Raw genomic sequence first — 16,249 nt, forward strand, 5'->3', positions numbered from 1 at the left:
GACTGTGTAGATTTTAGCACGCGCCCCGAGTAAGCTGGAGGTCAGATCACGCCTTGTCAATTATTACATGACGGTTCACATTATGTCAACAGCACTAAAACCTCACGTCTCTTATGTTTTCATCTTTCTTTACCTTTCTTGCTGATTTTACCAAGGGTCGTTAAATAACAACAATATACACGATTCACTGCTTTAGATAAACCCGGATTTTACAGGAAGCATCCCATACCATAAGAGAGAGAGAGAGAGAGAGAGAGAGAGAGAGAGAGAGAGAGAGAGAGGGTTAAGTATATCTTAGTTTTACCAGACCACAGAGCTGATTAACAGCTCTCCTAGGGCTGGCCCGAAGGATTAGATATTTTTACGCGGCTAGGAACCAATTGGTCACCTAGCAACGGGACCTACAGTTTGTTGTGGGATCCGAACCACATTACATCGTGAAATGAATTTCTATCACCAGAAACAAATTCCTCTGATTCCGCATTGGCCGAGCCGAGAATCGAACTTCGGACCACCGGATTGGTAGCCGAGCACGAAGACCACGCGTCCAACGAGGAATTGAGAGAGAAAGAGAATACTTTTTTTTGTCGCGAAGGTATTTGAAATAGCACCAAATCACCAAGGCTCCTTCGTTGCTATCTGTGATATCACATTATCATCCTCCTTTGGTAGGGGGTCTTTCCCAAGAGCCACTTGGAATCTGAAATGAAGCTGGGGAATACCAAAGCAGTATTTTTCCCGTAATGAAATTCTGTGTAATTTTCTCTATGGAATAGCAATAGCCGAAACCAGACCGAGATGGAAAAAGGATTTCAATATACCTCGATATATATATATATATATATATATATATATATATATATATATATATATATAGAGAGAGAGAGAGAGAGAGAGAGATAGAGAGAGAGAGAGCGAGAGAGAGAGAGAGAGAGAGAGAGAGAGAGAGAGAGAGAGAGAGAGAGGATTTTGCAAGAGATAAACTCAGCAATTGAGAAAGAGTAACGATATATTGTATTTACAAATTCACGCTTACTAAAATATGTATGCAAAACACGTTATCCCAACTGCGTGTCACAGCAGACGTATTTCTGTTTGCATTTATTTATAATAATAATGATGATCGTGAGTTATCTCATGAAAAAGATGTCAGTGGCTCTTTACAGTTAAATATTAGCTCTGCTCCCATGCGTGTAATACTACTTGTTGTGGCGCTCTCTCGCTGAGGATTTTTTTTTTCTTTTTTTTTTTAGAAAGTGGCAATTAGGCAAGAATGCATTGCATTCACTGACGGGATAAACTAGGCAAGAAGCGACAATGAGTAGGGGGGGGGGGGGGGGGCCGGGGCGATAACAAGATAAGAATATTATTTGTAAAAAGGAGTGACACAAACACAAGACATAAAACGAAGAAGTGATTTTGGAAAGGAATATATTTACTAGCTGTAAAACTTCAAGTATTTGTCTACTCTCTCTCTCTCTCTCTCTCTCTGAATGATCATATTTGTGACTTGCATAGTAGTCGGAAAGTAGGTTTAGCAATGAACTTTGTTCAAAAATCCCGTGTGTGGGAATCCATAAAAAAACCCAAACTAGAGTTTAATACTATACATGCAAAAATGCAAAACAGAAAAAAAAACTAACACTACAAGAACGCCATGACTTCAAATCGGTAAAACTTTGATCGAAACGGTTACTGATAGATCATTTTTAAACGGTCCCAATACAGAGACGCTTCTAGCCTCAGAATAATATGGTGTAAGAGTGTGGTTTAACTGAATGGAGAAATGCACATATATAAACGCGTACAAACACGCATAAAGGAAGTCTGCTAAGTATACTTGAGTACTGGAGTTGTTTCCTTCGAATGAAAGAGCACTCGTGAAGATTGTAATTCTCTTACTCACTCTTTCATCTCTATCCACATGAATGCATTGCCCTTCTGAAGTCGAAAAACCATGGAACGAAAACCCGACACTCACTTTGAACATCATGATGGCCGCTTTCACATAAACAAACAAATTTTAACACTTCCTTCGCAAGAGAGCTAATCTCACAAAACAAACAAACATTTACAGCCACTTCCAATAATTAGCAAAGGAGTCGATTCCAGTCTAGTTATCAGGTTACCACTGATTCTCTCTCTCTCTCTCTCTCTCTCTCTCTCTCTCTCTCTCTCTAATAAGATATTACGTTTTCAAGCCAGCCCCAAGACCAGATAAAGGAGAAAAGCCGCTTTTTCGTTAAAAAAAAAAAAAAATCAGTTACAGAAACTTACAGCAAACCTTACCTTGTGGTGCCAAGACCAGATACAGCCCAAGGAGAAAAGCCGCTGTTTCGTATAAAAAAAAAAAAAAAGCAAACCTTACCCCGTGGTGCATGTGGCAATGAGTCTTAATAAGGTCCGAAAATCATCAGAGTATTTAAGTAAAATTCCTCTTCTGGCCCTTCGCTTCCTATCTCCTTTCAGTGGCTTTTCCGGGACGTTAGCAAAGAGGCCCTTTTGTGAGCCTTTCATTCACTGCTCGATCAATATTTGTTGACTTACTGCCGGCAGCGATCACAAGAGATGAAGGGTTTGGGGGAGAATATTGTGTACTATGAGTGGTAAAATCTCCTAAGAAATTACTTTGGGTAAATGCGAACGAAAGGGATGATCCAAAAGCAACTCTCACAAAAGAAGAATCTCGTGATTAGGAAGAGAATTATAACCAATAAGAATAATGAAACTAAAGTTTCTGATAACCAAAGGGGACCTCTCCGTTTGAACATGCCGGGAGGGATGGAATTGATTAAGCCAGCTTTGTGCTGGTACGGGCCACTGAACATGCCAATTCGCGGGTGACTTCAATGGCTATAATATACCTGGAGAGAAAAATAAGTTCGTCGCATTTTATGCTAAGCGAATAAGTGGCTGGATGCTATGCAAAAACTCTACAACTTGGGAATAACAATATATATATATATATATATATATATATATATATATATATATATATATATATATATATATGGTTTTAATCCCTGATTCAATAACTTCAGGATGAATGTAACAGGCATTCTCTTGTTTTCTATCTGGAGCCGACCTTATTAGATGAACTTTAATTTCTTATAATATAGATGTGCACGTACACATTCAAAAAAGGATTACAGAAAATGTCACTGGGCCCCATTCAAAAATACTCCCAATTAAATATTTCCATCCAACAAGAATGCCTTAATTCCCCACTACACTGAACACATTTCCTTCCCGACTGATTAGAATCCTATAGAATTTATTTTCTAACTCATTATCTTTACAAAAACGATATTACATTTTTTTTACAGTGGATTCACTTCCTTCATTAAATGTTTCATTTCGACCAAGGGCGGCAAATGCCAACTGAACTAAAAACTACGTAACCTAAAAGCTACATTAGGTGTTACGAGGCAAAATCTATTTCTCCGCAAATATAAATCCTTTTGGCAAATAGTGTACTACCGTCGTCAAAGCACTTAGTTATTGGGATACAAAGTTTAGAAGTTCAATCAATCAATCGGTTCCTCGTTGGATGAGTGGGTTGCGTGCTCGCCTACTGACTTGGTAGGAAGAGTTCGGGCCCCAGCGTGGAACCAGACGAATTTATTTCTGGCGATTAGAAATTAATTTCTCGATATTATGTGGTTCGGATCCAACAATAAGCTGTAGGTCCCGTTACTAAGTAACTAATTGGCTCCTAACCACGTAAGAATATCTAACCCTTCGGGCCAGCCCTAGGAGAGCTGTTAATCAACTCAGTGATCTGGTTAAACTAAAATATACTTAATACTTTTCATTGAATCCATTGCTTTCCTTTAAAGTAGGTTGTTCTGGTCCTTGGGTTTTTTCCATCTAGAACCGAGTATTGTCATAAAACCACGTATTTTTAAGTATCTAAAAAATACTGAACGATAACCATCCTCTAGAAATCTACTGGTAAAACAAATTATCTTTATGACTACAGACTAGTCTCTTCCCTCTTCCCCCATGGCGGAAAAAAAGAGCCGTTTTCTGTAATTCAGGTCCTGCTGTGATTATGTTCTCGTACATCTTGTTCAAATGGTATTCGCAGTGCGTCACCCATAGGGGTTCACATCCTGTCACACCATTTTCAAGGAGCACATTATGACATAAACTCTGGAACAATCGTGCACATATTCCTCCTTTGAATCACATCCTCCCTTTCGAGAATTCTGAACCCTGCGAGGAATGTCCAAATTTCCTGAGACCAGTATTCTTCCAATAGGCAGTAGGATATTGGACCACAACACTGGCGTCATCTTCCCCCCTCTACACATGTACGTCTACTAGTGATTGTATCCACGCTTGCACACGTACACACATGTACAAAAAGGAAGAGAACTTCTACCCCACTGCATTTTCTCATTTACTGACTTGGAATCCGGCATCAAACTTCGAGCTCCACAATGGGAAACCGGAAGAAGGACAGACAGAGACATTCCGAGGGAAGGCTTTCACGGAATAATGGACCCCCGTTCAATGGCAAATGTAATAGCCGATGGCAAGTGGCCGACTCTCCTGGAAAACCCTTCGCCAATAGGTTATATATATACTCTATATATATATATATATATATATATATATATATATATAACGTGTATATATATATATATATATATATATATATATATATATATATATATATATATATATATATAATAAAGCAGCCCTGAGAGAAATCCCTTACTCTTTACTAAATGAATCGTTGAAAAAAAAAAATTAAACAGAAATAAAACATTGGCCAGATCAACAACCAAAACTCAAAAATAGATCTCTGGAGAGAGGGAGAGAGAGAGAGAGAGAGAGAGAGAGAGAGAGAGAGAGAGAGAGAGAGAAGTATATCTTAGTTTTACAAGACCACTGAGCTGTTTAACAGCTCTCCTAGGGATGGCCCGAAGGATTAGATATTTTGACGTGGCTAGGAACCAATTGGTCACCTAGCAACGGGACCTACACCTTATTGTGGGATCCGAACCACATTATATCGAGAAATGAATTTCTATCACCAAAAATAAATTCCTCTGATTCCGCGTTGGCAGAGCCGAAAATCGAACTTCAGACCACCGGATTGGTAGCCGAGTGCGAAAACCACTCGTCCAACGAGGTACAAGAGAGAGAGAGAGAGAGAAAGAGAATTATGTTCAAAGCCTCTATGTCATATCTCGAAAACAGCAGTTAACAAATAATAAAAGCTGAAGAACTTACAGAAATGCACATAATATACCTTCCTAAAACATAAACACAGGTGAATATGAAATGAACAATCAGGTTCCCGGTAAAGCTTTCACATACAGACAACCCTTGGTGTTTATAACGGAATTCAATACACTTGTTTTGATCTCACGTGTCAGGATTCGCCTCCAGAACCTTTCAAAGTCCTAAGATCATTCCCTCGTTTAACTTGTTGTTAGTCGCCAGCACGATATATCTGAGCTGAAACTGAAGCTACGGCCAAAGTCTAAAGTCTACATAGTAAATCCTGATAACAAAAACTTTTTTTTTAATTTTATTTTATTTCTAATTCCCAACCCAGCACTAGGACTGACCGAAAACCACTTTCCCCAAGATGATAGTTGTCGTAATCTATAAAGGAAATTTAAAACGATCTTCACCTTCTTCCTTGTCTATAGTTACAAAATTCGTTAAGGGGTGGCACCGTCAGTGCACCTCATGCGGTACACTGCACGCATTACTCAAGGTTCTTTGCAGCGTGCCTTCGGCGCCTAGCTGCAACCCTTTTCATTGCTTCTACTCTAACTCGGTTCATAGTCTTTTTCTTCCATCTCACTTTCCACCCTCTCCTAACAGGGATTCAAACTGCGACTGCGAGATTTTCCTCCTATTACACATTTCAGGCCTTTTTACTCTCACTTTCTATTTCAGCGCTGAATGACCTCATAGGTGCCAGCGCTGGGTCTTAGGACGATAGTCTATATTCTACTCTATTCCATAGTGACAAAGATATAGATGGTTTTCCAATTCAACTCTGCCCAGTACTTAAAAGTTAGGGTTATGGGAGTACAATGAAAACCAGAATGATGGCTGGTATGGAGGGTAATGGGACCAACACTTGGAATGTGAGGTGGTAATTTTCAACAGCCTCTCTGTGTGCACTTCCTTGTATTTTTTTTACGAAGGAACTTGCTAAGCAAGGCCAGTGCCCCTTAGTGTTTCATAAGTATTATTATTATTACTATTATTATTATTATTATTATTATTATTATTATTATTATTATTATTATTATTATTATTATTATTATTATTATTATTATTATTATTATCATTAAAAGTTTATAACGTGAGTAGTGAGGCTTAAATATGCTTGAAAAAAATTCTCTAAGTTCTCTGTTGATGACACTACTATACATGTATACATGTATTTAAAGATGTGGAAATCTGTACAGGTGTTTTACCCTAGGCACACCAAGTAAAATATGAACATTCACCGAAGAAAAAGAAACTTGACAGGTAGGGGATGCGTGAGGATATGCAAATCAATTATTCATAAAGGAAGAAAAACAAAGGGACGACTTATAGTTGTGGACATACAAATGGTCATCACAGGATCAAAGGCTACTAACGACTCAATTATGTTGAGGACAGCCCAATCGAAAGACTGTTTGTGGAGTAGCAGAGACTGAGAGCTTCGTTGGGTACCTCTCCTTCGAGGCACTAAAATATAGAAAATTCCAACTATTCCTCTATCTTCTCAGATTCACCTGATCAGCTCTACTCACACACACACACACACACACACACACACACACACACACACATATATATATATATATACAATATATATATATATACGTATATATATATAGTGACAGAGATTCATTTGGACAGACAAATTTACCAGTCTCAATTCCATCAACTTGAGAAGCTATATACTGTATATGAATACAGCAATGCATTTGGAGATTGGCCATTGAACCAGAAATGGGATGGAATGCGAAATCATGGTTGTATTTTGTGCACTGTAAATTATCACAGTTGAATTTCTTTTTCATTTAGCTTCTTCAAACACCTGCAGCCGGTGTTTTGAAGAGACGCACATAACTAAAGTATGGGCAATCAAAAAATTAATACGATCGAAACATAAATAATGCAGAAGCAGACTGAAAGAGAACACAATGGGACATACGATCTTATGAAAAGTGCCAAAGATTCGTATTACGAATGACCATCGAACGATTCTGATAGCTTTTCGTGCCTTATTGTAACCCACTCTGACTCCCAACGGTGGCACTTATTAAATTGTAATCAAATTTAATTTCGGTATTACAACTCCCCGCCCTCAAATGTAAGAAAGGTCTTCCCAATTCTTTTTTTTTTTGGGGGGGGGAGGGAATTCCAATAAAATAGTTTCCTTAGGGAATAGTTGGACAGTGAAACACCTAAAATCAATTTCAATTATTCTTGCACGACGAAGCTAACTGATAACAGAAAATGATAGCTAATGACAGATAAGCGAAATGTCCTTTTGGCCTGACCTGGAAGAATTCAAGATCACAAACACGCAAGTCTTCTTATGTTATGTAATATGAATATGGCTTGTGTCACGGCAAAATATCTGTCAATATTCGGTCTAGATGAATGCAATATTAAGTCGAAGCAATCAAAGTAAGCGACCCTTAAATACAAACCTCCTCCCACCCAGAGAGAGAGAGAGAGAGAGAGAGAGAGAGAGAGAGAGAGAGAGAGAGAATCATTCTATTCGATGATTGCCCCCAAATCCACAATGCAAGGTAGCACTACATGTTCATGCAAACCTTTCGATGCTCGTTAAGCCATGTCTATTTTTCCACATTCATAATTCTATAGGAGAATAGATTAATTAATCTTTTTTTTTCTACACATGGACATTCTTTTGAAGCCCAATAAGAGTTAAAAACTTAGAATGCTAGCTCATTATTTCTCTGGTTCAGGTATTCAAAGCTTCAGTTTAAGCTTAAACGGGATATAATAATAAAAATCCCGGGTCCTATAAACAAAAAAGATAAAACCTACCCGCAAAAGATAAATACAACAGGGCAGCTTTACAATATATATATATATATATATATATAATATATATATATAGAGAGAGAGAGAGAGAGAGAGAGAGAGAGAGAGAGAGAGAGAGAGAGAGAGAGAGAGAGAGCCTACTGGTTCAATATATTCACTTTCCTGAGTAATGCCAATAGCCTAAAGGTAATTAACTCGATACTTAAAATCATCATAACCCTTGTGCACAAGTTAGCCAGTTGAACAACAAACACCAACGTCAAAGACTTTAAAAAACACAAAGCCCCTATAAAATAGTCACAAGGATGCAAAGTGGACCCAATAAAGTTTCAATTGACTAGACGATCATAACTCCTCCTTCCAATCTGAGAACAGTGACCTTGAGGAGAACAAGGTTAGCGCGATATCAGGAGCGCGGATCAAGAGGCGCTTGTTGCAGAGAACTGCGCCAAACTCAAGGCCGACAAACCCGCTGAGAAAGTAGCTAAGGTACAAAATAGCTAGCTAAAGTTCAAGGTTTCATTTGGATAACAGAACCAGATACAGATCATGGTTAATCCATACACAATTCCTGCAAGCAATTAATTACTCCAAACTTCCTGAATCAAGAATCCCAATCACGCCTAAACCTAAACTCATTCTCGAACTTCTGTAGTACTAAGGATCTGGTTTGTTTTTTTTATGGCAGAGTAATCCAGGATTATCATGAACTGACATGGCTAAATCATTAACACAGCAGTTTTAAATCTATACAGTGTTATAAACTTACAGTGGATACCCAAAACTCCGTAACAAGTTAAGCAACGAGGATAAACACTAAATACGAATTATGTCTTCCTAACACAATGAAAGTTGGATAAACAAAATCTAAAGCCAGAGGACAAAAGAAGGGTTAAACGTAAAGTTAATACATCAGGTAGACAATTCGAGGATCAGATAAAACTATCAATAAACCTTAGCAGTCTGGTGCAAGCGGGAAAGGATCATAAAGAGGTTCAAAACGAAACAGGGTAAACAGGCAGGTTCTCCGGTTAACTCTGTACGCAGTGTACAGCAAGGCAATTGGGCAAACGCAGCCCATAATTCTAGGCACTTCATCACCCGCACGCTCCTTATTTAAGTTGAGACGAGGAATTAGAGCCTGATGCCAGATTTCAACATCCAAAAACATTTTTTTCTTAATTCTGCGAACGTTTTTACAACCAACAGGTGGTACGAACTTCGAACAACATTGAATAAAAATCATTCTCACCGATCTCACATGTCTATATAACATTATCATTAACAAAACTAGTATGTGCAGTGTCTTTTTTTAATGACCCTAAAACTCTCGTTTATCGCCTCCTCTAAGACGGGATCTCGTCACTCTTAATAATAAACAGGTCAACACATGATTATATTACTTTCGACAAAATCGTGATGAAAACATGAAAATATTCAGATTATAAACACATGAGTACATCCACATTTACACACACACACACACACACACACACACACACACACACACACACACACATATATATATATATATATATATATATATATAATATATATATATAATTTCTTTACCCCTTAGAAGAGCTGACTCAGGTGGTACTAGCAAACTTGTTTCTAGCAAAATATTTTGGGTGAGATTGCAAGCCCCATGCTCTTTTCACCCTGGTTGCAGCCCATCGACCCATTGGTGGGACCATTAATTGATCAAGAAAGAAAAGGAAAAGTTATAATAACCTAACGTTAGAAAACAATAACATTTCCATCATATCAATATAGGATTTACCCTGGGGTTAAAATTAAAAATAGAACACTAAAGAAAAAGGGAGAGCAAAAACCATAAACGCAAATAAACGACAAAGCCTAAGGAAAAACGAGCGGAGAGAGAGAGGGGTGGGTCGTGTTGAAAAGGCCTCCTTAAACCGCCATTGTCTCAGTGGAGATCAGCTAGAGACACACCGACCTGTCAAACTCATCATCCAGGCATGACAGAGAAACCTGATACGCCTCTCTCTCTCTCTCTCTCTCTCTCTCTCTCTCTCTCTCTCTCTCTCTCTCTCTCTCTACGTGTGTGTGACGTGTGTGTGTGTGTGTGTGTGTGCGCGCGATGATTCCTAACGTATTTTTATGTCCCTCTCACTCTCTCTCTCTCCTCTTAGACCTAAATAATCCCAAAAGGATTTAAATCTCCAAGGCCAGGTAATGTTTGAAGTTCCTGCTTCCAACCTGCTTACAAACACTTTACGATACCTAACAATTTTTAAATTAATAATAATAATAATAATAATAATAATAATAATAATAATAATAATAATAATAATAATAATAATAATAAACAACTTGTCTCACTTCAAGGTTTTCGTGGGAATAAAGTACATCTCGTCACATTGATAGGATAAACACGTGAACAGCACCATGAATTAAGTAAGAATATATAACAACGAAGGCACTGTAAATAAAATAATGATAAAATGAACATAACAGTTACATTTAATCAACAATCCCTCACAAAAAATTATATAAAGCGTTATCACTCACAAACTAAACGTGGATTGGCTTTTGAGGTGTTATATAGCGTAGAAAAATATTGTAAATGTATTTCCAGATTTATACAAGCATCCATATATGTATTTGTACATAATATATGATACTATATATATATATATATATATATAATATATATATATATATATTAGATACTTAGATCACCTGACAAATAATCAGTTCGACCACTGAGCTGATTAACAGCACCCCTATGGCTGGCCCGAAGGATTAATTTTTTTTTTTCTTTACGTGGCTAGGAACTAATTGGTTACTAGCAACTGGACCTACAGCTTTGTGAGATCCGAACCACATTATATAGAGAAATTAATTTCTAATCACCAGAAATAAATTCCTCTGGTTCCGCACTGGCAGAAGCTGGGAGCATACACATAGCATGTCATTAATATAGCGGGACAACTTATCCCTTATATACCTAAAACAGGTTGAAAATTAGTCAACGGTCATAAGTGCAGAACGAATGCCTGGCATACTGGATAATCGCATGAAGCTCTGGTAAAACTACCATTAAATCATTCACTATTTCTATTCTCCCTGTTTGTGACGTCTGTGCGATAAGTTACTGACTTGTATTTATGACACGTTTTGCTATGGCGTGGACGCAGCCCTTAGTATACTGCAATAACCTTTTACTAGTTACACATATAACACTGGTAATCAATTGTAATTTCTCTCTCATTCACTTAGTGCGTGCACATGTAGTATGCATTGTTAACTTTTTGTTGATGTAATTGTTATAAACTATAACGAAAAATTTAGTGTTTGGTTTTAATTGTTGTTAGTAATAAAACGTAAATACATATGAAAGTCGTTACCAATGGTTCTTTAGTACTTGATTTGCTTCCATTATAATTATTACCCTAGATGCCTACGGCATTCATAACAAAGATTAGGCCTATAAGATCTTAATATATTGGCAATTCCGGAGGGCGTGGTTGGAAGAACGATGAAATAAGCAATAAATCGTTTCAAGAAAGTAATCAACAAAAACAATAGTAGAAAAGTCGTTCTGGCATTTCTAACAGATTTACATGAGACCTATAATATTCAAAGGACGCTGCCAAAGGATGCTCCTCACGGGAAATTAAACAGCTTGTGGCTTAGGGCAAAATGAAACTGCATACTATATCGCATGACAGGATAGTCTTACCCTATATACATCATTTTTAGAACCTCGAGTTACTACTTTCATCAAGCACTGGTGTAGTCTTATTTCAACCTAGCTAATCTTGGCGAAATTAATACCAAAAAGTACATTACGTCCCTTACCGATCCCGAGAAATTCCCAGCTGCTAACCAACCGCCCCTTTCCAGGCACGAGTTGCCAGTTCGTGTTTCCCTTTTCGACGGCTGCGAAACAATAACAAATCATTTCAAACGCTTTGTATTCCATAATGGAAGAGCAGCCGACGTAATTACAAGATGATATTGACGTAACGGAAAACGATACATATATTACTTTGCACTAGACCCACTATCAAGAGCTAATAACCTTCGGACGTTTCCAAAACAACAAAGACCGGCTCTTGCAAACACTTCAAAGCCTGTCAAAGTTACCACGCTTATGTCTGTGAGGACAACACGCCCAGTCTTCTTTGCCCGAAAGAAAACGAAATACTACATGACAGCGCCTGCAATTTACAGATTCTTACCTTCACTTGACTGATGGACAATGTGCACCAAACTTCGTCCAGGAAGATACAGAAAGACAAGCTGAAATCGCGAATGACAACCTACGCAACACAAACACTTGGCGTGAACTGAGTCGTATCGAGCGATCCAAGTCCACGGACAGGAGATGCCAAGCTGCGCCACCATAACAAGAGCAAGGACACCCCGCGCAGGACATCACATGTCCCACGGACATTCATGTGGGATATCAGTCTTCAGGAAGGAATATAATTATGGATGTTAACACTGACTGGGAACAACGTAACGAGTATTATTTTTAGGCTTCAACACTGAAGGTTTTTCTAGAGTCATCAAAGAGCATTAACAAAGTAAGGACAGGGTCATAGAACCAACTCGCAAGATCTTTTGTCCTTGTGCGTATGATGCTTGCTTACTAAACATAGTAACCTCCTACGGGCTGCTTTATGAGGAAGAGCCCGTGCTGGCATAAGGCCAGCTTGATCTCAAACAACAACAACACAGTAACCAAATAGTAACAGCGTTACTACAACACTCGTATGAGTGACAGGTTTTAAAATGTGCAATAAATTACTATTATAAGTACATGTATGAAATAACACGCATATATATATATATATATATATATATATATATATATATATATATATATATATATATATATAACATTAAACCACAATTATCAACTAATAATCGCATTCATTGTAACTTAAAATAACTTACACCGATAGGGGATTATTGTTGACAAATGCATCTGCCCGGGCAGGAGACCGGCAATAACTTTTTCCGAAATCAAAGGCCCAGGTTCAAATTCCTGGCTCGGCAGATGCACTTTCCGCTTAAAGTTTCCCGTGGATGTAAGTTATTCCCAAGGTATGATCAAACAGATATGAAATGGTGTTTGTGATTACAATGGATCGTGAATGGAGTTGAGATTAGTTAATATTTGCAGGTGATTATTGGGGATAGTGAGAGTGGCTCTGGAACTGACGAGAGTTTGAAAATGTTTGCCAGAGACGAAAGCCAAGAGCAAAAGTGAGTAGAAATAAAGTTATGAGAGCAAAAGATGAAACAAAAACCTTAATTTGGATGGTGGAACACAAACAGTTAATTATAAACAAATGATATTACAATAGAACGAAAGAACAGATGAGTCACTTGAGAGGTGAAAAAGTATGAATTCTTGGGATGAGGTAGGCAGCTAACCAGGCTCTGAGCTAACCCACGTGACGTCATATACACATGTATATGCGTGTATATCTGTGTGCGCATGAGTGGGTGTATTTCTCGTAACCTTTACCTTTCACTTAACTGTCCAATGGAATTTATCGTAGAGAGTTTAACGGGATAACGATAAAATTGCCTATCCAACGTTCAACATAAACAAATTCTAGCGTGTTTTATTTCTGGTGTCTTTTCAGAAGAACGAGCCTTGTATAAAATGGAGAGATGGGATCTTTCTTTTAATCTACTTTAATGGTAAACTCTGGCATGTTTATATTCGAGAGACGGGGTTGCTGAACTCATGGCCATGTTGCAGTTGTGTGATAATTGGTCACCCATCCAACTACTCCACGTACTGACCTAAATTGGCATGACTCGACTGACCGGAGGGCCAAAGTGTAATGAATATTTTACTGTGCGCATGTGTAGGCCTATGTACGTATATTACTATAAAAAAATAGTAAAACGTCCCATCCGTATAGGATATAACTTCACAAAAAAACAAAACAGCAGTTACTGCCACGTTCATCCTTTTTACCTGATGAGTCAGAGGTGATACTGTCCTCAGCAGCGATATATATATATATATATATATATATATATATATATATACATAATATATATATATATATATTATATGTGTGTGGGTGCGTGTATAAACATACATACACATAGTACTTACACACACACACACACACACACACACACACACACACACACATATATATATATATATATATATATATATAATATATTATATATATATAATGATACCAGGCTGTGTTTATTCTTGTACTATCGTTTTCCGTTGGTTGAAGCATTGCTCTATGCATACCTCCGGCCCATGTCAGGTAATGAATACCAAAGTTTTTTCTATTACTTGTTTTTCTCAAGCGGATCGCATACTCTTATCAGTATTCAAAACAGCTGTTTTGAATTCCCAGGTCCCCAGCCTTAAACTCTGCAGAAGAAGGTTACGCTAAAGTCCATGAATCACTGAGCCTTGGATGATGATTCATGCAACATTCCGTTGACAAGAAAAATATTAGCTTTGGACTGTTTTTGTTTTAGATATTAAACAGCTTTATATGTACACACACACACCATATATTATATATATATATATATATATATATATATATATATATATATGTGTGTGTGTGTGTGTGTGTGTGTGTGTGTGGAAATAAATACATTGGAATGTGTTTCACAGAAATATATATAATACATGTAAATATGCATACACACACACACACACACACACACACACAAACACATATATATATATATATATATATATATATATATATATATATATGTGTGTGTGTGTGTGTGTGTGTGTGTGTGTGTGTGTTATGCGTGTCTTCTGTGTATTTGCGTAAAACCAAACGCCTTTTCTCCCGGTTAGAGTGGGTGGCCTTTAGATGAAGTCACTTTTCCGAGTCTCTACTGGTTGCGAACCACTGCAATCAGTTAGCAACTAGACGCACAGTTAACTTGTTGGGTTAACAGGGAAGAAATCAGACCTGATGTAATGCTGGTACAAAAGAACGCTTTTAAAAGCGTCTTACCAAAGATACTCATAACTTCCTTTCAAAATCGTGATAATCTTGAGGAAAAGACTAGTTGGTACAAAGGCGATTCAAATTATACATACAAAATAAGGAAAGCGTATTCTCCTACCATTCTTTGCTCATTACGTTCATTTCATGTCATCAGTTGAAATCGTTGATAAGATTCTCCATATATAGCCTATTACAATAGTACTTCCCCCGCAGGGAGTTAGTGTTGTCAGTGCACCTCACGCGGTGCACTGTAGGCATTACTTCAGGTTCTTTACAGTGTCACTTCGGCCCCTAGCTGCAACCTCTTTCATTCCTTTTTCTGTACCTCCGTTCATATTCTCTTTCTTCCATCTGACTTTCCACCTTCCCTAAAAAATGTTTCACAGTGCAACTCCTTTGAGGTTTTCCTCCTGTTACGCCTTTCAGACCTTCCTTTTCAGCTCTGAATGACCTCGTAGGTCCCAGCGCTTGGCCTTTTGCCTAAATTCTATAATCCAGTCCAAACAATAGTACTTCAGGCTCCGATACACAATTCAAGCCAGAGCAATCGTTTTGTTACAGAAAGAAAGTTATGAAACCTGCTTACAAACAGTAACAGGATATTTACTGCACTGTCATTTATTGTTCGTATGTTAAAATGTACTCAATATGTGAATAAGCAAAGAGAGTCGCATTGCTGTAAAACAAGTCCTATTGATAGCCATAATGGATATTGATCAACCTCCCACTACACTGGCCACCTCATAACTTATGTGAACTACTTCCCGTTCATTTGATCTATGAACAATTACTGTACTGTTGGATAGTTACATGTCACGTTGTCTGAACGATATTTGACTGTGCCTTGTTTCTTGTACATTTTTAGGTATGATAAATTGTGCTGTGTATAAATCTGTAAATACACACACACACACACACACACACACACACACACACACACACATATATATATATATATATATATATATATATATATATATATATATATATATATATATATGTGTGTGTGTGTGTGGTGTGTGTGTGTGTGTGTGTGTGTGTGTGTAATGAGAAATGACTGACTAGCTTCTTTGATCTGCCTGTATAACATATACCTATATATATATATACTATATATATATATATATATATATATATATATATAAAGATATTTGTTTTTTGATTGCATAAACGATAGAGACTAGTTGTGAAAACAGGAAAACTAT

At 37.5% G+C, this 16,249-nt stretch overlaps 1 protein-coding gene across 1 annotated transcript in view; it reads right to left on the reverse strand.

Annotated features, from left to right (window-relative positions):
- The window catches only part of LOC135195626 (protein singed-like), a 400,445-nt gene extending 388,049 nt beyond the window's left edge, over positions 1-12,396 (reverse strand). The window contains exon 1 of the mRNA XM_064221971.1: positions 12,258-12,396. The gene's annotated coding sequence lies outside the window, so the exon portion shown is untranslated. The remainder of the gene's footprint in view (positions 1-12,257) is intronic.
- Positions 12,397-16,249: the final 3,853 nt, after the last annotated feature.

This window comes from Macrobrachium nipponense, chromosome 16 (assembly GCF_015104395.2).
Source record: "Macrobrachium nipponense isolate FS-2020 chromosome 16, ASM1510439v2, whole genome shotgun sequence".
NCBI lineage: Eukaryota > Metazoa > Arthropoda > Malacostraca > Decapoda > Palaemonidae > Macrobrachium > Macrobrachium nipponense.